Genomic DNA, 26,236 nt, shown 5'->3' on the forward strand with positions numbered 1-26,236 from the left:
TATTCAAATGAGAATTAATTTAAATGTCATCAATAGATGATCAAGAGACCTGATCTAAACAGCACAGAATGTCTTTAGTTAATAAAGCCAAGTTTCAGACTGAAACATATTGCTACACAAATGACAGTTAATGAGATTAAGTTCGGTACCTGTTTTGTCAAAATTGTGCAAACTAAAATAAAGAAATGTGATGCTAGCAGGCCCACATTAGTGTTTTCCTGGTCATTTTATTTAAAATGGTTTGTAATATCATACAGAATTCCAACACAACACGAACAAAAAGTAACATGCGGGATCAGTGTTAGCACTAAGTTACTAGCGTTAACTTTCCAAGTGGAGATTAGTTATCCAAGTTCGCTAACTTCCACTTTCAATTTCCCTAACCACAACCAAACCCTAACCCTAATTATTTTTATGTTTTCTATCTATTTTCAGAGCTGTTTTCTTGTCGTTAAGCTAGCTATGTGTTTATATGGTGATGCAATTACTGAGTGTTATTTTCCCCCCGTATTCCATTCTGCCTTTGACTGGCTCCGACTCTGTTTTCTAACCCTAGCCATCTCACTCCTCATGCCTAAACCTAACCAACCCAACCAAACCAAGTAACACTAGCCAGTCAGAGTGGGAGAGGTCTCTGTGGAACATGGATGGGGAAGAAATCAAGCATTGCAGGGATTTAGGGATGCATACTAGAGTCGCCAGGTGTTAGGGGTATCTCCAAAAATGGAATGCACAATACCTGCTCTATCATATTTCCTTACACAATGGGCCTCATGCAAGAAGCGATATATCAACAATTTTTCTGTTATTTTTTTCCTATTCATGATTTGTTCTTATTTTGTTAGTACCCACTGGGATTCACCAGTGTTTTCTTATTTTTGCTCGTCAACAAATTGCTCTTCCAACACAAGGAAACATACATTTTAAATTTGAGGAACATAAAAAAGGCACATCATATATAGATTATATTATGTTTAAGAGTAATTGTAGTGATTGGATCATTAAATTTGTGGGCTAAAGAAATGCTATTGCTCCACTGATCCCTATTAAAACTATTAAACGCCTTGGATCATATTGCCTGTGTTCACCTTCTTATCATATGTATCATCAATATGTCAATATCTTATACATAACTTACATACTTTTATGAGAAATTAAGAGAAAATATAAGAGAAATTTAAGAGAATGTTGCTGCATGAGGCCCAATGAATGAAGAGAATACAAATTTCCTATTGACATTAAACCTTTTACATGTAAATAAATTACAAACACATAATTACAAAGATTTTCTATGTTCTCTACTGTTGCTAGTTTAGAAAAGCTTGAGTCAAGATCGTTTTCACCATTATGGAGGCCATATGTGAAAAACAGAACTTCAATCGATGCAACTCTATTATAGAGTTTGTATTTTGGCAGTTTCATGTTTTATGACTGTATGAACTGATGTAATCTGCATTTTTACTCTTTTTGTAACTTTAAATAAGCTTTGGAGAAGGTGGAAGGTGAACCATCAAGAAAAGTTCTAAACATAAGTGCTGACATAAATCTGTTATGGAAACATTTGCAGCTTGAGCAGCATCAATACCAAAACCAGCAAGTAGAAATAATAAGCTTGAGAAAGCAGCCTATGAATGACAGCAGTGTGGGAACACAACAGGTCAAAACACCCTCACATAAGCACTATGGGAAAAAATGTCTAAAAGACAATTTTGAAAATTACAATGCCGAACATCTACAAACACCTGTATGGCACCAAATATATGTTGCCACACAGATGTGTATCTCTCCTCACTCAGGGCACAGAGGCCAGTAAGAAAATATGGAAACATTTTTTCATAAAACTTTAAACTCAGTAAAGTTTTCTGAGGCGCTTTGATGGAGTATTAAGTCATGTATTGCCTTTGCCTTGCTACCTTTCTGAACATTTCTTACCCCTCTGACCTTTCAGAAATGAGTTTGTTTTGTTGCCTTGTTGACAAGCAGTTCTATAGGCCTGCAAGTAAGAACCAAAAAGTTATGTCACAAGAAGCAAGGCTGCATTCCTTATTTAACCCACACACACAAAACAAGTGAAGCAAGAGCCAGTAAACTAAAAAGCCGTTGTATTTACTGTTAGGTAAGTGCAGCAGGCAAATTGGATCATGATCAAGTACAGCATTATTGATTGGATTTCTGCGTGGGCCAAGATCCTGACTTTATTTGCACATTGACATGGTGAGCAATATCATGGCGAGCATTCCATTACGCAAACAAACTCATGTACACACACATGCTGGCCTGAGGCAATTCGCTGTTATATTTCAGATGTAAGATGTGGAATTTGAGGGAGAAAATCCAATATCTACAGTTTGAGGGGACCGCATCAGACCTGAAGAGCATCCACTAATTCATACCAGAGTGCACTAGGTGCGAGGCGAGCCGTCTGAGAGCGATACCCGCCGAGCCCAGAGGCCTAAAACTCAATACTGCCAGAGGAGTCCTTGCCATCCTAGAAAAGAATTAAGAGCTGTTGGAGAGCTAGAAAAAGAGGCAGAAAATGGAGCCTGGCTCTATCTGACCAAAAAGTCTGCAGTACAGTACTTCACAGTAAATAGAAATTCATTTGAGAAAGAAGTCAGTAGAGACTGACAGAAAGAGATTGAGGGAGATTCAATAGGTTTGTTTCCCAGCAGCTTCTCTGGTTTAATTCTCCCCAAGTATAGGAAAAGTACATGTTCTTACAGAGAAAAAGGGGTTCTAACTACTGGACAAATAATACAACCTTGTTTGGTATTTAGGTGTGTGCATATTATATTTTCAGGCATTTTATATCTCTATATCTCTGTCTGCTCAACCTCCCCTCAACTAAGGGAGCAGTAATTTGCATTGACCTTCTTGCTTTGTATCATCACTCTGTTTACTCTTTTTCTCCTCTGGCACGCACAGTATCACTTGCCAAATGAGGAAAGATAATACTGCTTTATCACTTCAATAAAGCCTTAAGCATCAAAACACAAAGCTTGCATCTAATCAGTAACCTTTATTTTCTTATTTTTTTAAAGGATAAAAGATATGAAAAATGTATGCATGAAAAGACAGGAGTAAAGAATGACATACAGTAGATAAGAAATAGGCATTTATGTATGGGAATATGCCTTTAAATTAAGTGGCTGCATCTAGTCGGCTAGTTCTTCTACGCAGATGGTAACATTAATAATAACTAATCAGAGTGTGTGTGTGTGTGTGTGTGTGTGTGTGGGAGAGTGAGATATATGAATGAGGACTGACAATGGTAAAAGTAAGAGAACGATGGTGTCAGAGAAAGGCCCTTTGTAAAACTCACTTAATATGTATCCTTCATTATAAAGCAAAATTGAATCAGTCAGAAGTAAATCCACGATTAGCAATCAGATGGTGAATGTAGGCAAAAGACAGCCTCATAATTGACCAGTGTATTCACCATCACAGTTGGTTAACTTGAAATAAAGCCTGACATGTCAAAGGATCCTACTGGGTCTCATCCACCCTTCTCCTCATGCACTAGGAGTGAACTTGCTCTACTGCAACTTCCTTGGTTTGTTAAAAATAAAGTAGTATACATTAGTATTACTTATTACTGTAAATAAGACATTTCCCTTTTGGCACCTTTGGCAGCAGCAATGCTCTTGTGTGATGCTATATTGGTCATGAGACTGTTGGCAGTAGGCAAGCTTGTTCAATTAGTTATAGCCACTGTCACTGATGAAAAGCTGTCTCTTTTGTCTAGAAAACCAGATAGCGAGTCAAGAAAGAGCAGAAAGTACAACAAAAAAAACTCATTAAACTCAACCGTTAGTTGCTCAAAATGTGACACTAGACCAGTTATATTTGAACTGTTGTTGAATTCATCTTCAGTGGTGGAGTGTTTCTATGGGGTGTTTATATTGTGAGTCAAAGGGTCATGTCGAGAGAACAAACAAAATTCCTTTCGAAAGGTTAACATTTCCATGACATCTTCCACTAATTTCTTCTATACTGCACATTTCCTATTCTTAGCTACATTTTAAGCTGCATTAGCACTCATGAGGATAGGTGGCTCAGAAATAGAAAGTACTGGATTCTTCATTCCAGCCCTTTAGATTAAGCATTTTATATAATCAGTGAATCTACACTGATAGTATATTAAATATTAAAAAAAAACATGAAACAAAATGTTCTAAAATGTTCACTTTCTATTCAGTCAATTCAGGTCAAAGCTGCACAAAACAGGATTTACTTGCACTTGGTTATTTTAAAGGACTCCTGACAGATTGTATTGTGTAACCTATGCAATCACTGGATAACCTATAAAGTATCAGAGGTATGCTTCAGTATAACAGTATATAACGGTATTCAATGAGCAGAGAAATTACATGAAATTTGGCTAGATCACACAGAAGAATGAGCTTTGATTCTCGTAGCTTGTTCTATCTGGTCAAAAGAAGCTGGAAGCGTGTGAGATACAACATCTGTAGTCTGTGAGATAATTATCGGTATAATTGGATAAAAGTGTCAATCAAATCTGCGGTGTGAAAACTCAACCACGCTCAAAGCGAGAAAGATCTACAGAGGCATTCTCATACTGCTTATATGAACATACTAAAATATGCATTACTGCTTTGGTCTTGACATCTTCCAGTATGAAGAAAAGAGCAAGCTGATCTATTTTCCTCTTTCTCTGAACCTGAAGAGGCCTCCAGAAATTTAAAGTTCCAATGCCAGCTCATTTTAGGCCACTAGACATCAATGTAAAGATAACAGAAAATACTTTCTGAGGGTGGACTGACCTCATTCCAACCAAAAATGACATAAGAGGAGCAATCTGCCACTCTCAGCCATGGCCTGATGGGGGAGGTGTCAGCCGAGTAGACTGAAACATGCGAAACCGATGTTATCTAAAGCAGACAGACTGAGAGGGGTGGAGAACAAAACGTATTGGAGAGTGAAGAAAAGTGAACACACTCCCTTGGTGCTTATAATTAAAAGCAACGGAGTCATGTAGACTGGCAGATATTGTCCACCTATATTTGCTGGTGCCCAGCGTGGCACTGTCACTGTGTTTCAGCAGCAGACCTCCAAGGTTAATTAAAAGAGCCACCATCTCCTGGCCGACTCTGCCTGGCTACAACAAGAGGACACATAATTAAAGTGACACCTGTTCATTCCCATTTGTGGGCCCTTCACAGCGCATCCTGGACCTCAGTACAGAGGGTCTGCAGTGGCAGAGAACATACAGCTGTAGAGCGAGAGTGGGATCATTTTTAATGTTCAGTGGCATCTTCAGGATTCAGCCATGCGGAATGATGGCAGAGGTGCTGCGGGCAGTCGAATGTACAGTTGCTGGTTGGACAGCATGACTCACCTGTGCTCACATAGACAGTTTGAGCTCTTTTTTGTGAATTATGGAAACCATAAAATTGCATGCAAATATCAGATTTAATTACAAACACTAATGAATTTACATTATTGCCCAAATATTGTTTATTTTTTATCATCTTAAGAGCTTTAAGTCATTATGAGTGCAATGTCTGTTATAGAAACATGATAAATCAAGCATCCATTGCTTTGTGAGTCTTTTCCAGTGTGTCTCTTTTGTCTCGGTTTGGGTGATCATACTGACATCTGACATCACAAACTGTCAGCTATACTCTATATGGCCTATCTAACTGTCTGCACTGTTCTGTTAAATGTAAATGAAGGATATCTTCCAATCATGTACTCTCACACCCTTTAAAAGCTGTCAATCTATGGCACTATTTTTTGACCTTTCCCGCGATTCTTTAGCCTTTTCTTGACACGACACATTGTGCTCTGAAAGACATCTTACTATTGCACACAAGTTGTCAAGTTGCTGCTGAAAATATCCCAGATGTTAAGACACATTTTCCTCGTGTCATTTCCTACATGATGGCCCTTGCACGCTACCAGGGATTGTCTGGTGCTGGCAAAGGAAAGCTGGGACTCGTGCTGTGCTGTCATGTCTCACAAGTCCCCAGTGTAAGATACTCCACTGTACTGTGTACAGATTCAGTGATCCAGGCTGACAAAGGGAGGCCCAGTGGGAGCCTGTGCCCTACTCACTGCACAACAGGTAATTATCACCACCATCACCCAATAAGTGGTGTATTCAAATGAAGAAAATTGATATGTAGATGAGGTGCTGTGCCTGTCACTGCTCCATGCATGCACACATTTGGCACAGACATAAACAGGAATGAGCACATATGCATGTTTGTGCGCACGACACACACACACACACACACACACACACACACACACACACACACGCGCACAGGCACACACAACTCTGCACTGATACAACTGTGGAGTAGATGCTGCAGCACAGAGATGGGGAATCTCAGACACACACATACACACAAATTCATTTTGACACCAGCAGATTAGGATGCAGAGGACATCCTGCAGCGCTTTTTATTAACATATGCCATCACACCGGGGGGTCAGCCTTGCTTAGCAGAGCATCACCAGCACTGCAAAAATAATTTATCAAATCAGCACAGGCTTTTTCAGCTCCCATTACTTCCTGCTCTGCCATGCCGCCGTTTCATACTCAACATAACAGGGATACCAATTTAACAGGGGATGTCTTTCTGAAGAGTAGCATCTAACTGTTTTGTCAGACCTTTCAGGACAATAAAACTTGGTGCAACAGCATAGCTCAATTATTCTGCTCAGTTCAGATAGCTCTTACTCTTTGCTCAAGCTGTACAACCTGAAATTTGACATTTTGTAATTATTGTTTATTGTATGTGATTTGGATTATGCAAAGGTTTTAACAAATCAGTGTTTTTTTGTTTTTTGTCAATGTTTTTATAATAACAATGTCTCAAATACCAATGTGAAAGGCTTGCTTGTGTAGGTAATCATCATCCAAAGCTGCAGCCCCCCCTCTACTTTACAGAGCTTTTTAGCAGTTTCAGTTCATTGTTTAGCAACTTCACTGTTTTGGTTCACTGCTTTGGCAGCCAAAGGAAGCTGTTCTCAGTTCTAGATGTGACAGATTTTGAATAGCTCATACAAGTCACTGTTTAATTGTTGTTTGCAACTATTTTGCCATATTATTGTATACTATGTCCTTGGTATGGGGATGTGTTGTATACAGCACAGTCAAATACATATGGCGCAGTGATTTTTGGTAATTATGTGCCCTGAGGCACACAGTGCTACACTACAGCAGTGTTGGAAACAGCATTGACTATGGCAGAAATATGCACACTGTGCATCTGCTCTGTGATCTGAGAAGGTCTGTGTTTCCAACGCTGAGCATTTTCATACAGTTTGAAATCACTTAACTTTCATTTTTGAATTTTGTCTGCTATTGGTTTTATTTCATCAGTTTTCAAACCTATTGTTCAGTTACTGCATCTTGTATTTCTATCAAATCATTTAATTGCACACCTGGGTGTCTAAGGAGGAGGAATATCTTTTTGAGTTTCCCCTCCTGAGGGGTCTTACTTTTGTTTTTGTTTTTCTGGAAATGTTGCTGTTGTGGTCCTGTAAAGCCCTTTAAGACATTATAAGTCAGAGCAAAGCAATATCACTAGGAAAACGCTGGATGAAAATTAAGGTCATTAGTGGGCATTTTGCACAACAAAAGGCTCATCATATGTGATGTAAAGACATATTAGATATCTGTTCTGCCAAATCGGCTAAGGTAGGCCTATATATATACACAGTTTAGCTATTCTCAAACAATGCTTCTTGTTGCAGTTCTCTGTCTGATGCACTTTTCCTCTTGCTAATGCATCAGTAGGAAAAAATCTCACTTTTATACTGAGCTTTGAGCTCAGTAGGCTATATCCTCCTCACTTTCACTTATGTCATAAAGTTTTGTCACAGTTGCTAGATTTTTGTCTCATTACAGATTTCAAGGCTAATTTGTCTTGCCTTGCTCCTTTACACTGACCTCAGGTTTACTTCCAAGGATGTATTGACTTTGATTAATGAGCCAAACTATATTTTGCTGCCTCGAGGATATACAGTATAATGAACTGAAGATGAACATGCTTGTTCTGTCATTGTATATTGGAAAATTTTGAAGTTTTACCTGTGAACTTTATTTAATTTCTCATCTCAAAAAGGCCTAATTTGTGTCCTTTCATCATATAATATATAAGGCTAACCCAGTCCCACCTGTCTTTATTGTTGTTTGACACTGATTGCCTTATCTGTTTATTTTGCCACCATGTAAAGTGTCTTTGAGCACCTTTTAAAGCACACTATAAAATAAATGCATTATTATTATTATTATTATTATTATTATTATTATTATTATTATTATTATTATTTGCTCCCTCCGCTATCTAAAAGCAGGTTATGTTCTGTTTATTACCCATGCTGGTCTTTTTGATCCCTCTGGAAAATTCCCAAATGGTTGTCATGGTTATGTGCTGCATGTCTGTGGTGGCAGGCCACAGTAGACAGTGATCAGTCCACAACACAATGATGAGCTAGAGGAAAAAGCCTCTTTGGTCATCTGTTTTATCTCCCATATTTCCTCCGACCACACATACATGTGTCTACATCTATCTGTTTGGGCGATGTGGGGAATTCTTGGGGAACTGTCAGTGTTTAATTGTGTGTGTATATGTTGGCATGGACTTGTCCTGAAACAGTTTGTCATCCTACACAGCAGACATTGAGGATAGAGGGCAGTGGATGGCACAATGTGTCTAGCAAATACAAGCTTAATAGGGGCTACAGAGACTTGTTAGTCAGACGCAAGGCCCAAGTGGTGGTTCAGTTGAGGGTTTAATGCTTGTGCTCCATACCAAAGTTTCCCAGTTAGATGCACAGTGTAATCTGACTCATATTACTAGAATGAATTTCTTGTCAGAGCTAATGTCATTCTGGGATTCCTGACACTGTAACATTATTACATTATTACTCGTGCTGTCAAACGATTAATCGCATTAATGTCATAGTTAACTCGCAATTAAACACAATTAATCGCACATTTTTATCTATTCTAAATGTCCCTTGATTTTTGTCCCATTATTTTTTCTCATTTTAATGCTCTTACCAACATGGAAAAGTGGATCGGCTTGCTTTGTGCAAATGTTGTTTTTATTGAAAAATCATCCATCGTCGCCTGGCTTTGACGAGGGGGCGGAGAATTCGCATCAGCTGTGTGCTTGGCCATCAAGTGGTATTTCAGACTGGACGTGCTGCGATGATAGCTCAGTTTGTTTGTTTTGTTTCCGGTCTAGCTAGATCCGGTGTGGTGTTGTAGTTTTTCTGACGTTACTAGCTGTTGCAACAGCATGTGAAAAAAACTACAAAGTGTGCTAGGCCAAAAAGAACATTAATCTCGCGATAAAAAATTACGCCGTTAAAATGGGTTTGCGTTAACGCCGTTAATAACGCGTTTAACTGACAGCACTAATTATTACATTATCATTATATTGACAACAACTATATTACTCACTGTAACATAAATGTTTCTTTTTTCTGACACTGAAAATCATTAAATATATGGAAGTCAAATCAGGATAACCACTGTCATTTGGATTGAAGTCTCCAAGGAGACCACATTGACCATGCTCCCGCTCCTCTCCTTGTCACTGGCAGGCACAAAATTAATTAAAGCAGGGCTTCTCTCTGGAGCATATTCTCTAATAAGTAGCTCATTGCCCCTCTGACATTTGAGAATGTGTGCGTGCATGTGTCCCTGTTTTTGTGGGTGTGTGTCATGCATCTTTTCATAAATAGTCACAGAGTGGCTTTTTCATTTTTCGCAGTTGCCAAGATCAAAGGAGCAGAAACAAGGTTCATTACAAACTTTAAGGGTAATGGAGTCAAGCTGACATCCATTCTACATTACAGTGCAAACAGACCACACCAGAACACAATGTGGAGTTGAATAGCAACATTGTTTGAGATGCAAATGGTAAAAGAATAACATCTAAGTCGAATATATAAGGGTTTTAGCAAAATTTCTTTCAATAATCTATTGAAATGTGTGGAATATTTGATTCATTAGAGTAGACTGGAACATTGATAGAAACAGAATCGTAAGTAAGTAAGTCAGTTTCAGAGCAGCTCTCGCTCTATACTCTCATCTCAATGTGAGCACAATCAAAGTAAATATATATTTTTAGTTGACCTGATTAATGTTAATGTAGAAAATATAGTATAGTCAACATCCAACCCTGTGTTTCACCTACACAAAAAAGTACAGACACACATGAATGGATTCAGCAAGACCTTGGTTCCTATTCACTAGTCACACACATGCATCATTAGCAGCAAGCCAGATACTGGTGGGTGGTGGCTGACAGTGGAGTATAGCTTGTTGTCTTCACTTAGCTCCATCAGCAGAAAGCGAGGAAAACATCCAGACACTGTCTGCAAGGTCCAGTTCTCAGATCACTAAGATACCTCCCCTAGAGAAAAAGACAGCCAGTGTCAAATAGGACTAAAATGTTCTTGCTTTGACAAGAACTCAAAGTTTTCAAGAGCTCAGAATCAGAACAGTTTTTTCCACAGATGAAAACATTTTAAATAACTGGATCGGATGCTTTTTTTAAGACACAGAATAACAGTATTTGTATCAAGAAAGCAAATAATAATTATATAACAAAAATGATTACATGAAAAATAATAATGGAGCAAAGTAGGAAACTTACATAAACAAACAAATCAAAGAAATAGAGGTAAATACAGGGGTAGAAAAGATCCGCAAACTAAATATCATACTAATGCTGCTAATTTTAATGCAAAGAAGCTTTCAAAACAAGAGCTATGCTGCAAACATTTTATTTTCTTGCCATTTGAGTCACAACAATGTATGTAATATTCAATCTTTAAATCAGGATTTGTGTTTGGATGTGTATACATTAAAATTCAGTTCTCAATTTTATATTTTAGTTTTTGATTTACAACAGAATTACCTTTTTTTAAATACCTGATCTCTCAAAGGAAAATCCAATCATAGTGATTCTTTGAATGGTCATGTCAACCACCTCTTCCATGTGTGTCTCAGTTACATAAAGGTGATGCCGATCAGCTTAAGCTGTCACAATATCAGATATAGCCAGCTGATCTGGTTGATGGCTCATCCTTGTGCTCTGGCTCATGCCTCTCCAATGCTGTCCCCACAGGAGTTCCCATATACTTTACAGTTCAGTGGTCAGGGCTTGTTCATTGACTCGTGTCTTCTGCCATGCCGACACAAACTAGAGGCACAGGAGATGTCATAAGATGTCACATGGTGCTGTGTTTTAGAGACGGTGAGTCAAGGGAGCAGATATTGTCTGTACTGCACTGGAATAGTACATTGAAAAATAGCAGTTTGAGGAGGTGAAGTGGAGGAGAAATGGCACTTGAAGACAGATTAAGGCGGATAAAAATAAAGATATAGGATATATCTGCATAGCGTATAAATGTATGTGTGGTTAGACAGGTGGATGCATCACCCATCTCATAAACGTGGTTGCACAAAGGGCATTTGCTGACCTGCTGTGTGTGCAAAACATAAAAAAATGGATCCCTGACCACTGCCGTAACCCTTGGCAACTGCCATGAAGCGAAACAGACAGACAGACAGATAGTGAGAGGGTACAAGTAATCCAAGAGATTCACCTTGTTGCCAGGAGTAGCCAGACAAGCCAAGCAATCAAACCAAAACCACTAGTGGATGAATGAATGGTGTATGAGAATCCAGTTTTACATCTCTCTCCCGGGAATGTACTGATGGTGGGTTTCTTTCTGTCACATTTACCAAATCCTTTGTGAACTGATGAGCCCGGAAGTCCCTTAGGTGAAGAGTTTACACTAAATCAGGGTAGTGGGAATTTTCATCTTGGAATTCTGCAATGGAGCTAGAGGACAAATTATTAAACTGTGAATAGATAATGTCCCTGTAATCATATAATATGTATAGTACATATAGATATACTGTATGTGTCCAACTCCAGACTCATAAAGAGCTGACAACAATGCATATGCATTATCTGGGAGAGATTAGTATTGTGAAAAGAATTACAAGACACCGGAACAACAGGCTCTTTAAAACTGCTATATGTTCATCTTTTGTAACAATTATATACTTCAATGTTTTTTTTTTTTAAGTAATCTCCTAAATTAGCTGGGAACTGGAGTTTTTAGCAAACATTAATCAGAGACGAGTTTGTACTTAATAGTTAAATAGATCAAGTAAAGGATTCATTTTCAGTGGTGGAATAGTACACATCTGGTGCTCCGTGGCAGTGGTTCCCAAATTTTTTGGTTTAATATGGAAGAATTTTTAGTTGAGAAACCTTAGTGTGGATGAGTTGTCAGCAGTTCAAAGTGATTTTTCCTTCTCAAATTGTTTCATTGAAAAGACTAACAAATAAAAGTATCCAGTTGCAGACAATAAACCCATTGGGGGTCTAGCTCTAGTGAGTATTTAATTGTCTTTGAACAAAAAAATCAAAAGAGAAGCTATTACAGACTTTGACTACACAGGCAATACTTTGAATAAATTGTTGGTGTTGGTCTTTGTATTTATTTGTTGACAAAAAAAAAAACAGAATATTGTTGTATAATTTAAACTGAAAGCTCAAGGATTAAAAAGTGAAAGAATATTCATAAGGATAACGTTTCTCTTACTGACCAATTACCAAATCCAAATGAACGTTCACACACATGTACATGAAAGCACAAATATACAACATACTCATATGATGTTTTTTGAGGGCAACATAGTTTAATTTCGTAATTTGTCTTGATTTGTTTCTGTCTTTTGAGTTTTTAGAAAATTGTGTGTTATTACAGAAAATATGTATAAACATTTTTTTTAAATCGGGCAGCAAGTAACATGTTCATTTAAATGTGGTAGACAGTGAGAAAAATGTTCTCCTAAACAAAATACTGCCTGACAGATTATTAGAAGCTAATGAGCAAATAACTTCACTAGGGAAGTTCTGGAACATGAAGTGGAAAACAGCACCACACTCTCATCAGGAAAAGAATGGAAGGCTGCCAGGCAGAAATCCCACATGGCCCAAAAGAACTCATTAAGAAACACAGAATCAATAGCCGGATTGTTAGATGGAAGCAAGAATGAACACCAGACAAGGCCAGTCCACCGGCTTACTTTGGATCACAGCTTTAAGCCAGTTTTGACTTCCGGCACCTTTCGACACCATAACACCTTAAAATCCATCCCTTGCCTTCCTCAACCTCTGTCCATCCATCCACATGTCTTGTAACAGTATCTGAGCAAATAGCATAAAAGCATTTATGTGCAGAGAACGTTTTTATCCACATTTACCCCTGCCAGTTGCCTTTTGAAACATTTTTAATAAAAGCCCACTACACCTTATATATGAAAACACATGTTGTGTGGTCTTCTGTAAAGTAGAAAATAAATTGTTGCTGTCTGAAAAATAACAATTTTGGGGGAAGTTGTCTTCATTCTGAAGCCTTTTTTGGAAAAACTTTTTAATATATACTTAAATACTAAAGCAGTAAAAAATGAAAGTAGCTAAATGTATTACAGACAAACCGATATAAATGAAAACAGAGGTAAACATGGCTTTCCTTTTTTTATCCTGGACTTGTAATCTCTTACTTCTACACCTGCAGTGGCTTTATTTACCAGTTACCTCAGCCTCAGGCTACATGCCATTTCAACTTAGACAGCTCATCAGGATGAGTGGCAAGTGTTGGGAGGTGAACTTTATCAACTGAAGGGGAGTATATCTGGTCTATACTTCTTGCCTCAAGGTGAAAAGTTGTGTACTGCTGTTTTTAAGGTAACTTTCAATATAGTTTTAAAGCCTGGGCAAGTCAGAAAATATTCTTTCACACTCTCATACCACTGCACAATAGGCTTGTTTTGCACTAAATGACAATATGTGTGTGTTGACATCGATCAGATGGAAGACAGCTTTCACATTTTCACCTGCTGGGGGTCAGATTGCTTCAGGTTTCATCATGTCTTGACGTTCACCTTGACTGAGTCCCTTATGGGACCTGGAAAAAATGGCTGTGTTCTGCAGTTGATCATCTGTAGTAAATGCAGGACCTGTCGATGAGGATGACTTTCTGTCTGTCTCTTTATCTGCCATATTAGTTATGTTTATTGGTCCAGTGCCTGCTGTATCTGTTTGGCATGAAGGAGAGCAGGTAAGAAAAGGGAGAAGAGATGAAAGGATACCAGAAAGACAAGAGTGGGGGTAGGGAGGGGGGAGATGAGAGGGAGATATGAGCATAAAAGAAGATGAAGTCAGTACGTGTACGTTGAGGATTCTGTCGCTGTTAATTAACTTGCATGCCTGATTAAGTACAAGCTTCTCACAGAACTGAGAGGGCGCTGGTGCTGGTGGTGGGACTTATAGACTTCAGCATGGGAATCAGGAGTGGAAACAATTCTAGCACTTGCCCTCAGTTGAGTCATGAAGAAGACATAACAGCCTCCTTGACACTGTGTTATTCCTCGGGTCATGGCCAATCAGCCAGGGCCTAGCCTAGCTTCTCCGTCAGTGCACTTTGCTTAAGAAGGAACTCCAGTCCATTAAGCTCATCCCGCCTGTCAGTCCCAGTGCTAAAAGCTTGCCTTGGTGACCCATGTAGAACATTAAGCTGTAGACTATACTAAATCCCATAGATATTTACTGCCAAGGCACAGCATTAAACTTATACGGTGTCATATACAAATGCTATATTATCCCTTCATAGCCATATTGTTTGAGCAAGTGGCTGAGTAGCCAGAGGATTGAGCTGCTGACCTTAGTCCACAGAATATGTAGCTTTCTGGCACCATCCAGGAAAACACAAAAGAAGACAGAAGATTAAAGTGGACCTATTTTGATAATTTTCAGCTCTATATTCTTAGTCTGACACTCCACTAGAGTAGCTTTACATAACTCTTCAGAAATATCCTTATTTATCCTATACTGGCCATTAATGCAGCTCCCTCAAAGGCCCACTTTCTTCTGATTGGCCAACTTTGCGGAAGCCTGCTGAGGGGCTACACCCAGTGTTTGTAAATGCAGCTTGTCCTCTTGCCAGTGTGCTTGACTGCATACGAGAGCTTCAGTAACCTAGCTTATAGCAATATGAGGCACTGAATTTGATTAATTTACTTTTTATCAGACCACAAATTAAATTAAGAGTTATTTTGGAAAAATTACAGACGCAAGTTTTTGGGGTCCGGGCCGCACAGCTTTATGCAGCTTTATTAACTGATTTTGGTGAAAGTGAGTTTTAACGTGATATCTCTAGCACAGGAACTTTTGATCACCAATGCCTATAGAACTTTCCTTCACAAATTAAAAAAACACTTCCTGCGAGACATATAAAAAGGGTTAGTCTTGACAACTGAGCAGTCAGTTGTCAATAACTTTGACAGACTGAAGTTTGAATGTGTGTGAGGTAATCAAATGGAAACCTTCCCTTTTCAGTGATTGGCTGTATTAGTATGGTACCATATTGTTATAAACGCAAAAACACAAATACATTCCGACCAGTCACCAACAGTAAGATGTCCAGGTGATCTTGTTTCTGTGTGGCAGAAATGACCTAATTTGTGCCACTATATGTAAATAGTGGCCAATATTTGAAAGCTGTAGCTGTAGCTAAAATGTAACCACAAGGTGATCATAAGCAGTTGATGTCCATCTCACCAACATGACACATGCCAAAGTTAGAAGACAAAATAACAGAGTCAGAGCGCTTTCTTGTTACTGAAACTCATAAAACTCAATTCCAACAATTGTGCGACTGAAATCTATGAGTGCCTCTGTAGTGGATAGGTAGAAGTTCTAGCTATCCACTACAGCTGCCTAACTCTACATTCAGAGTATGCACAGACCAAATCATAGGTTGCTTCCAGACTTTGCCCTTTGTCAAACATTCCCCCAAGCTTTTGACTGGCTCAAAGGTCAGCCAACTCCACTGTAAGCCAAGAATTATTGCACAAACTGTGGTGCTACTTCGTCATCCAAAATTCGGTGAATGTAAGTATATATCTAAAAATGTGACACACAGTTATTTTTGCTTATTTTAAGCCAGCAATTGTAGTACAAATAGATTCATCTAGCACAACTAGAAACATCAATATGTTGGTGTTTCTTTTAGGGATCATCATGCATTTAGTTTAATTCTGTTTTTTCGTTTTTATTGCTTAAACACATATTACATAAGACAGAAATAGCCTACAGTCATCGGAAAAGGAAGCAAATCTGTAAATGCATACATACATATTAATGGCTGTAAGTGTTGTAGTATGTGTTCACAGAAAAATCTCTCTACACACACATAAATCACCACATGCATTTGCAAAACTCGGGCACGGCAGAAATGTTGCAAAGGTCACGTGTAAAAAGACAAATTGAGAGTCCTGCCAGAGTTGTAACTGTTGAATTGTCTGTATTTCCAGCTCTTGGAGTCAATACTTAGACTTCTTAACCATAAATATGTATGTTTGCATTTACAGATTTGTCCACATATTTTCAGATCTATATACATATTTACAGATTTGTCAGCATATTTACAAATCTCAATACATTTGCAAATCTAAATAAAGATTTGTAGATTTCTTTGAAACCAATTTACAAATCTTATTACACACATAGAGATTCTGAACACACATTTGCAGATTCCTGTACACATTCAGAAATCTGATTACACACGATAAAGATACACAACTCTCCACTCCCATTTGTTAATAGTTTTGCTACAATAGCAGTGTTCCAGTAGTTCCATATGTAGGAGAAACTATGGTGGCCACAAAACTTGCAAAAATGTGAGAGGCCCAATGTAAAGCCAGTGTTTGGTTTGTTCTATAGAAAAATCAAAGTCCATTCCCTTTGTAGGTAAAAATGGTTAATTCTCACAAACAATGTGATTAAACTTTAGCTGTCACTGGGAACCTACACTAGAACATATTTTTTATTATCTCACCCTATGTCCTATGTTGAGGTAAAATAATGCATCAAATTAGTACCATATTAAAAATAAAAAAACACTTGTAAATGTTTTACACATTGATGTTGTAACTCGCATAAGCACTAGCATAAAATGGTCTCCAGATTTTCAAAAATATACATCATATTAATGGTTATAAGAGAAGTTATAAGAAGCAGACTTGTTTTGTGTGACCGTTTTAAGATGTTATTTCATGAATCAGTTACCATTGTATTTCGGTGACATTTAAGTTGTGCACTGGGATTGTTAACTGACCTCATAAAAGACCAGTGACATTTGATGATGCGTAACCAACTACTAATCTCCTTTGACAATACCCACCTGCTGTGGAAATGCCCATAAACTTTCTTGTACTCCCTCCTCCAGTTAAGTCTGTTTCACTTGAAGATAATTACAGCGGTGATTTGTGCTGCTCCCCCTGATGATGAGGAAAGTGAGAAAAGTTGGATGTGGGGAGGAAAAAAAGAAAGAGATTGATCATCACTATCACCTAGCCAGTAGGGTAAGTAGCACTGTATTTCAGGGCACTTTCCTCAGAGAAGGGAAATTTGAGGTGGGAGTCTTTCTTTTTTTAAACTACTCCCCTGTTCCAACAATTATGTAGCAGAGGAAGACTGATGTGTGGAATCGGTTTGAATCTCTGGCTGGGTCAGCACCTCCTTAACCTGAAGCCGAGCTGAGCCTGTAGGTGAGTCCACAGAGAGGAGGTGTCACGTAATGAGACAAAGCAAGCTAGTATTGACTCTCCTGTTGTGTGTTTTTAATAAATCATTTTAAAAAAAAATCCTAGACAGGAGTGTCTTCAACTGTTTGGTAATCTTTGACACTATTATCGCTTTATATTGCAAGACAAAATATTGTTCAACAAACTTCAAACTATGGTCCCAAACATTATGTCGACACATATACACCGTTCTGACACATCTAACACAAAGAGTTTCACAAAGGTATGGTAGGTATTTGTTGAAGGCCTGTGGCTTTGGATGGCATTACATTGAACACATGTTTTTATTTCTCTACTCACGGTGAGTGTTTCAGCCTTGGCATTTTTATGACATGGCCCAGAGCTTTCACACACCTCCTTGAAAACATGAATTTTAACATCACCACACACTTTTCAATCTGTAGCCACTCATAAAGTCCCCAAAGCTCTGCCAGACTAATTCCAAAGTTATTGTACAGTAATAAAGCTTTCATTAATATCTAACAATAATGTAAAATTAAGTGAAAGCAAAGTTGGTATCCACTCTGAAACAATTTCACAATATAACAATAGGTTTTGAGAGGTTTCCTTTTCTTTGCAGGTGAAGCACAGATGAGGCGTTATAAAGAGTCTACAAAATAGGTTGGTTTAACATTCAGCTGCACTGCTTGTCCTCTGTGATGCTTCACATTGAAATATTTTTCTAACTCCTACAGACACCTGGCCTTCAGAACTTTAGAGCTTTTTGTGGATCTTGTACAAACAACAGCACTACCATGATTGCTGAATTGTTGGCAGACAATAATGAAGGCCTATTCAGGTACAGTTATGTTGGGTGGTCCTAGAGATTCAGAGCAAAGTAGATGATGCCAGACAGTCTTCAGGTTCACTGTTCTCTCCATGTTTCAGAAATGTGATTTATCTTTCAATTCAACTTTTATAGAGATCCATCCCAGAAGTGGAGGATACGTTAAGTTTAGATGAGAACACTAAAAGGCAGTGTGAAAATATTTATATAAAAAAAGAATTTTAAGAAATAATAAACGCTCTACATCTAACTAAAACCCTGACCCTAACATCTATTTCCCCTTAGGGTGAGAAAAACCCTCAGAAATTACAACATTTCATCAGTTAAATAATTCATCTGAATTCTTGTCAGGGCAAGTGTAAGCCTATGATTCCCCCCTTATACTTCTCATGCTCTTGAACACTGCGAGAGGGTTGTCAGATGATGCAAAGAAAACCATCCTAAAGGGTAAGCATTAGTGACAGAGAGATAGAGAGCGAGAGAGAGAAAAGATAATGTGAGAGGAAGAGAAAGAACTTGTCAATGAGGTTATTAAGAGAAAGGAGCAATTCAGTCTGACAGAGGGCAGCATGGGCGCAGGTGCTGGCAAGAAAGAAGGAAAGGTTGAAAAGCACTTCAAAGGATGATTGGTAACTGATTCCCTTGACTTCTCCCCTGCAAATAAAGTATAATGTAACAATTTCTGCAAGCCACTGAAGAAGGGAATAAGTCTGCACTGCATACACAGAGGAGCTAGTCTAAGAGGGCGTACATTTTGCTGCAAACTAAACAAAGCTGTGCATGATTTCTACCGTGACATTTTAAGAGAGAATCTGGTACCAGAACCCAGCTTAGTTTGACAAACATGACAGGAGCGTCAGCGTGTAAAAAGCAGCATCTTTTCTCGCTTTAAGCGTTCATTGATAGTGTGGACTGTCTCTGCTGTTGCAGTTTTAGAGCCCTTTAGGCAGAATATAATTTGAATCAGCTGTCTGATTAGTACGACCTTGGGAACTGACTTCATTCCACAGGGTAACTGACTGCAGCTGAAGATTGGTGTTAAGTTTCGTCAACACTCCTCCGAGCAAGTCTAGAATATGTTAATTAACTCATTGATTGAGGTGGGCGGTTCATTATAAAAGCAGAAGTTGAGGTCTCTGGTGTGGGAAGACAAAAAAAAAAAACACTGCTGTGCATATCAATGGCTACATCAGTAGCTTCTAAAGTCCATATTCCTTCACTTCAAGGACACATTTAGTATCTGTTTCTCATCGAGGCCATACATGCAAAATAGACCAACTAAAATGTGTTTTTGCCTCCAATACCATTGCATTAATTACTGAATATGGTACTTGCAAGTGGGGGAAGTACAACAGGGACTTTTGCTTTTGAACTCGTTTAAGAAACTGGGTTAAACTCTTAGCCTTAGTGCCATTGCTTGCTAATGCAAACATAAGGACAACAGCCACTTTAGAAAGTCAGTCAGCCTTCACATAGAGGAGTTTTGAACATTGAACAAATATTTGAAATGCACTTTAGACAGAGGTCTTGGCATTCACTTTAATTGTCTCAAGAATGTCGTGAACGTACAGTATGAAGCACGCCATCTCATATGTTGTGTAAACAGGATGCATCTTTTTATTCTGTCTCCACTGCCTTTCTTTTTCTCCCCATCCTTGGATTGGCACACTGTGTGGGAGATGGGCTCCTACGTCAAGTAAGAGGTAATTGAAAAGTGCTGAAAACAAATCTTTTCAATCAGATTCTGAAGGCTTTGTCCTCTCGCTGTGCAGGCAAATGTGCCAATTGCAAAACAAAGCACGTCACATTTTGCATCAGATAACAGCGAAGGGAAAATCACCAAAGTCAGTCTTTGTGGAATTTTCAGAGGGCTTTTTCGACTTGTTTGTTTCCTTATATAAAAAATATGCATAGCACGAGCAAATCCAACACTCTTACTCAGTTCTTTTTTTTTTTGTAGAGGATGTTGTTCATTATCGTTAAATAAAGTCTAAACAGCACTTACTATGTGCACAACCATTATAAATGCTTATCTTATTGCCCAAGGTCATCATAACACTCTCTACAAACTCAAACAGACAAAGACACTTACAGTTTAGTTAAAGCTGTGAATTCACCAGCTCTTTTAATGTTAGAGTCAGTCTCTTATCATTACAATGTATGCAGAAAATGTGACGAAGATATCTATGTTGTCTATGTAGTACATTTATTTGGAGCTCATTCGTGAAAAATCTATTTCAGTTCTGCTTGTTAGTATTTTGCTTTAATACTTTAAGTGGAGTTAATGACAGGCTTATGAAAAGAGGGCCTGCACCATCCTGTATTTCTCTGATCTGGTTGCCACAATAGACCACCGGGCCTCCGAGAGACCTGGAAAGGAGAGGTACTTTTTGTGGAAAAGACTGATTCAATGTTTGATGACATGTTATAAAAAAAGAATGTCTTACATCACAGTTACCTAAAATATGTCATGTATAACAAATCTAAATATTAAAATGGTTTTCTTGTAGTTCTCAGGAGGATATCACTACTTTCACACACTTTAAAGCAAACTATTTTCAATATTATGGAAAAATTGATAATACTTTAAATGGACTGCACTTAACCAGCACTATTTTAGTGCAACAGACAAAGAACTTTACATTTGGCCTTAATTGCTTCATTAATTTTAAATTATACTGTAAAGTGTGCACTACAAGTTGTATAGAGAAGGAAAAAAGTGGAATTAAAATAGAATTGAAATACAAATTCCACCATAAAAAATGGCCAGAATATACAGAGACTGTCTGGGATGTGAGTGGGACAGTCCTATACGGATGATCACTAACCTGCATTAAGAATCATGCTGAGATATTAATAACTTAAGTTTCCTTTCTGTATCAGTGTTTCTCAAACTTTTTACAGGCTCTCCAAGTAGCACCATTATAATAGATGTTACAGTAACATAGGATGACCCTATTCAGACAGTTCATACAGGATGCAGGTTTATAATAAGAAATGTATTTATTGTTGACTGCTGTCAGCCACAGCCACGCTGAACAAATGGGAAGCACTATAACTGGCTCTTAATTCACACAACTCTTTTACATCTCAAGTTGTAACTAATCATTGATGCATGCGTGCGCTTTGTGCATGAATGTGACTACGTAGCAGTCTAAAACCAAAATATTACAGGAAAGGCACCACATATGTAAGTGGAAGAAATGAAAAGATTAGATTCTATGTGATTTGTGCTGTTTACACTGTCATGAAAAAACTGTTCTGAGTCACATAGCATAGCAAGCATAGCATAGCAGGCACAAACTGGTAGCAGTTGATTCACAAATTACAATATTAGTAAAGACAAAGACAAAAACACACCATGGCCCTTCCAAACACACTCTTCCCTCCTTTCTTCTTTCTTGTTGGTATTAACGATGAGACGGCAAACTGCCATTCCAAAACAAAGTGCTACAATTAAAATAACAAAAAAAGTAACAAGCCCCAGAGCTTAAGATATAATAATATGTTATAAATAGTTACAACAAAGACCATCAGTTAAAAAAAAAGCCACTTAATAAAATACTCTGATACTCAGTATGCCGGCAAGCAGGGAGTTCCACGGGGGCCCAGATTTAAGTTCATATGGCGACATTGTTAGCAAACAGATACTTACATAGACATCCAGCAGCTATGGAGCAACATTATCATTTACTTGGAGTCATGCTTCTGTCCATCTGATGAATGTAAGTCCAGTATCCACTCTGTTCCTGCTCTCTTTTTGGTCTTAATTCCAGAGGGAAAAATGCTCCACTGTGTTTACCAGCTATAGCCAACTCTGTCTGTCTGCCGATAAGTGCTGGGTTTTCAAAGGACTTGTATTTTTGTCTCAGTCATTGTAATCATACAAAGGGTACCGCAGATACAGGAAGTACAAAAAACGTAATTTCATTTTAATTATTGTTTATTTCAGTTTTTTGTGGACAATTTAGATGTTCAAATTTGCATTGTGGGACAAAACAGAAGCATATTTTGAGTAGAAACACAGAAAGAGTTGGACTGAACCCAGGAGCCTTCTGTGTGGCCACCATGCTAACAATGAGACACTGTGTCCCCCTATGCTGCCTACACGTTGACCACACTGAGCCTAAGACTAAGACATTGTGCTGTTGTCCTGAGGAGTCATGGTGTCATGGGTTAAGGGAGAATGATGATTTTCTGATGAATGATGACTGGAGGTGGTTTACAATTTAACAAGAGTTTTAGGTGGAAAGAGCATCATCCGCATTCACATGTATGATGTCGTCATCATCCATACAAGGATGTGGCTGGGATGCACAGATGAGGCGATATGTTCATCTGGGAAGTTTGGTGACTGAAAAGTCATTTGGTTAAAGGGATGGAACAATCTGAACAATCTGATATAAAAATGTTTGGTGTGGCAACCTGGGACATTTGAAAATACTTTATTATTTAATCAAGATCTGAGCCTCTCTTGTGCTGGATTAGTAGCCCTTTGGAGCAGCAGGGTAGTTTGTTTTAACTGGTGCACCTCTGTGACCTTTGGTGTGGTCTGGATCCCATTCTCTCCCTGCTCTGAATCTGCTGGGTCCTTACACAACAATGGACCTTTTCCTGAGACAGGGAACATGATGTTGATTCCCCGTCTCAGTTTTTCATCCATCTGCACTTGTTTATTATTGTCTGTGTAGCATCTTTTGAGCATGATGATTCAACTGTTTTAACCTATTGGGCTCAATGATAACAGACATGTATGCCTGTAGATCCTACTTAAATCTTTGCTGAGAGATTTCTAATTTTAGGACCTTGTCCATCAGATTTTTTAAGTCAGGTTCATTAGCCTTTGCTCTATACCATAGATGGTTGTTCTTTTGGCCCTCTTTAGTGCTCCCATTGTTGTTTTGAACTTGGACTCAGCCTCCTTTTTTCGTCCTGTAGACACTTCTTGTTTTTCATCATGTTGTCGAGGTAAAATACCGAAGTTAATAACTGTTCTCTTGTTCTCTACATCAATTCTCTACTACATCTTTCTTTTACTTCTAAATTCCAATCACTTTGTTTGTTTTTTTCTTTGACAGTTTTTGTAAGTCCTCCATAACCCTTTTGTGTTCCTCCTCCTTCTCAAGGTAACCTTGCAAGGCAGCTGGACTTCACACAAAATCCATCTTCCCAGGCTTAAAGCTACGTGCTATGTGCAAACCCCAATGGTTCAGACCAATCAGTGTCCTTTGAGAAACTACTGGCAGCTACAGCATGAGCTACGGGTGAGGTTTTTTTCCCTGAAAGAAGAGCAAAGAACTGCACTGAAGGAATTTCTCGATGGAAAATATGTTTTCTGTCTTCTCCCGGCTGTCTTCAGTGAGAGTTTGACTACATTATACGGTTTGTTGATCTGATTGGTTAAGTTTGCCTGTGACAGACGGATGGTCCATCCAATCGTTGGCCTGTATTTTTAGTACCTGCCTCTGTCCAGACAGTTTCCAATAATGACTTCTCAGTTGGTTCTGTGTAACAAACCATGTGGCACAATCAGGTTAATCTCTTGGTACCCTTTCTTAATTTTTTTGACCTCACACTGGTATTTTTGTGCCCATTCTTTGAACACGTGCTCTGTGTTTTAATACTCCTGCGCCAGCGTGCTGTCAATGTCTGATTGCATTCTAAATTTAATTTGTTCATGCTCCTGTTTCAGGTTTCTTGACGTGTTCTTGTAGTGTTCCTGAGAATTAGTTAGATGCTGTTGGAGTCTTTTCTGTGTTTTACACTTTATCTCGATAAACCCTTCCAAGACAACCTCGTTCCGGACATGGTTCTTGTTGTCAATCTTGCTGATCTTCAGTTTGTCCTCGAGTTCACCCCCCTTCTCCTTGGCAGTTTTCACCTCTACCTGAAGAGCCTGGACTTTATCTTTCACACTCTGTTTGGTACTGTTTGGCTGCTCTGAATACCATTCTGTGACCAGAACCCTGTTCCTTTCAGATATTTGTCATTTAGTCTGGATAGCTTCCACCACAAGTATTGTGCTGAATCTTTTTCCATTGTGGAAATTGGCTCAAATTATTGTGTTACATCAGTGAATCGGTCAGTCAGTGAAATGACAGAATCTTCTTGGCTTGTGTCAAGTTCTAAGCATGTGACATTATTGAATTGTGTGTATGCGTGTGTGTGTGTGTGTGTGTGTGTGTGTGTGTGTGTGTGTGTGTGTGTGTACGTGTGTGCTCTTTCTGTCTCTTCGGCCTGACAGAGAATATGAGTCAGTGCATATGGAAAAAATATCATAAATGCCATTATGAAAACAAATCATCACAGACATATTGTATATAATATTGATATAATGTAAAGAGTCAAAGCAAGCTAAACAGAGCTCATTTGACATCATTTAATTCCATTCCAATGTAAATGTTGTGTTTTGCACCATTTAAAGCATACAACCAATTTGTGTTTTAGCAGCAAACAAAACATTACACATTTGTACAGTCCATCTCTTTTAATGAGCTTAAAGCTGGCGACATGGCACTGCTTTGTTTTGATGCACACAGTTAACAGGATGGTAATGTAGATTAAAGAGAATGGGAAGGTACATGGCAAAAAATACACACAAGCATTTGTGTTCACTTTGACCATCTGGGTAGAAGCTGCCTGACAGCAAAGCTGAAAGCGGAGCTCTGCAGTGCAGCACTAGCGCCATCTGTTGGAGGAGCAGAGGAAAACCTCCTCTTCTACATTTATTGTGATGAATGTGAGAGCAAAGGAAGTATGGTCTATTATGATAAGGGGCAACCAAGAAAAAATGCCAAAGTAAAACACTGCAGAGGCACAGGTTCTATAGCTACTGATAACTGTACCTTACCTTTATTCCTGTAATGCTTACTGATGTCCACAACTATTTTGACCAGATGTTATCTTTGTAGCAGTCATTGGTGAATGTCAAATGGTCTAAGAGATTAAATTATTGTAAAATTTTGTTATTCATATAAACTGCCTGTAGAAAACTATGGAGTCACATTTCGGAATCCAAATATCTCCTTGTTACTAAAAAAAAGGAAAGTTATATTATATGTATTTGAGTTCATATATCATATATCATTGTTAATGCACTAATTAATATGACTGTATTAATATATCTTTGTCACATATGGCCTTTGTTAAGAAAGTTCTCACATAAATAGTGCAGTGACAACACCTATTTCCAACCAGTGGTCACATGGATTTCAATGAAAAGACTTTAAAAGGACCTCATTTTATATTTCTTAAGTGTTTTACTACATCATAATTCAGTACCTGTCAGATTTAGTGGAGGGAGGCAAGGAGAGTAAATCCTTGCTGCTTGCATTTGATCTTCTCTTTATCTGAGCTTCTGAGGATATGATCAAGGTCAGGCTTTTTATTACGCTACAGTTGCAGAGAAAACATCTTAACTGTGCAGAGATGTAATAGGTAGGGCAAGTGTTCCCATGTGCTTTCTATAGCTGATGATTTCATATTGAGGTTCCCATAACCCCAGTGTGTGATGGAGCTCATTTGAGCATGCACTGCTCTGAAAGGACAATTATCACAACAAATGCTAAATAATGTGTCATTCTCTGGGGATCAGAAGTCAAGCTGCTCACTCTCAGTGACTGCATGTTGGCAGTACGTAGTCTGCATGCCATGCAACAGCGACTCCTGTCTCCTAAAGCTTGAGGAGGATACATGACAACTGTTTACGTTTTGTCATATTTCTTGGTAATATTTATCTTATTAATTCAAACACATAATCAGTGTCTTGACACAACTGTATAGGGATTTCT

At 38.4% G+C, this 26,236-nt stretch overlaps 1 long non-coding RNA gene across 1 annotated transcript; it reads left to right on the top strand.

Annotated features, from left to right (window-relative positions):
• Positions 1 to 17,593: 17,593 nt before the first annotated feature.
• On the top strand, positions 17,594 to 19,257 carry LOC127362212 (uncharacterized). Its single transcript, XR_007884395.1, has 3 exons — positions 17,594 to 17,623; positions 18,240 to 18,280; positions 18,355 to 19,257. It is a non-coding gene; the product is annotated as an uncharacterized LOC127362212 (long non-coding RNA).
• Positions 19,258 to 26,236: the final 6,979 nt, after the last annotated feature.

The sequence above is a fragment of the Dicentrarchus labrax genome, unplaced genomic scaffold, assembly GCF_905237075.1.
Source record: "Dicentrarchus labrax unplaced genomic scaffold, dlabrax2021, whole genome shotgun sequence".
Taxonomy (NCBI): domain Eukaryota; kingdom Metazoa; phylum Chordata; class Actinopteri; family Moronidae; genus Dicentrarchus; species Dicentrarchus labrax.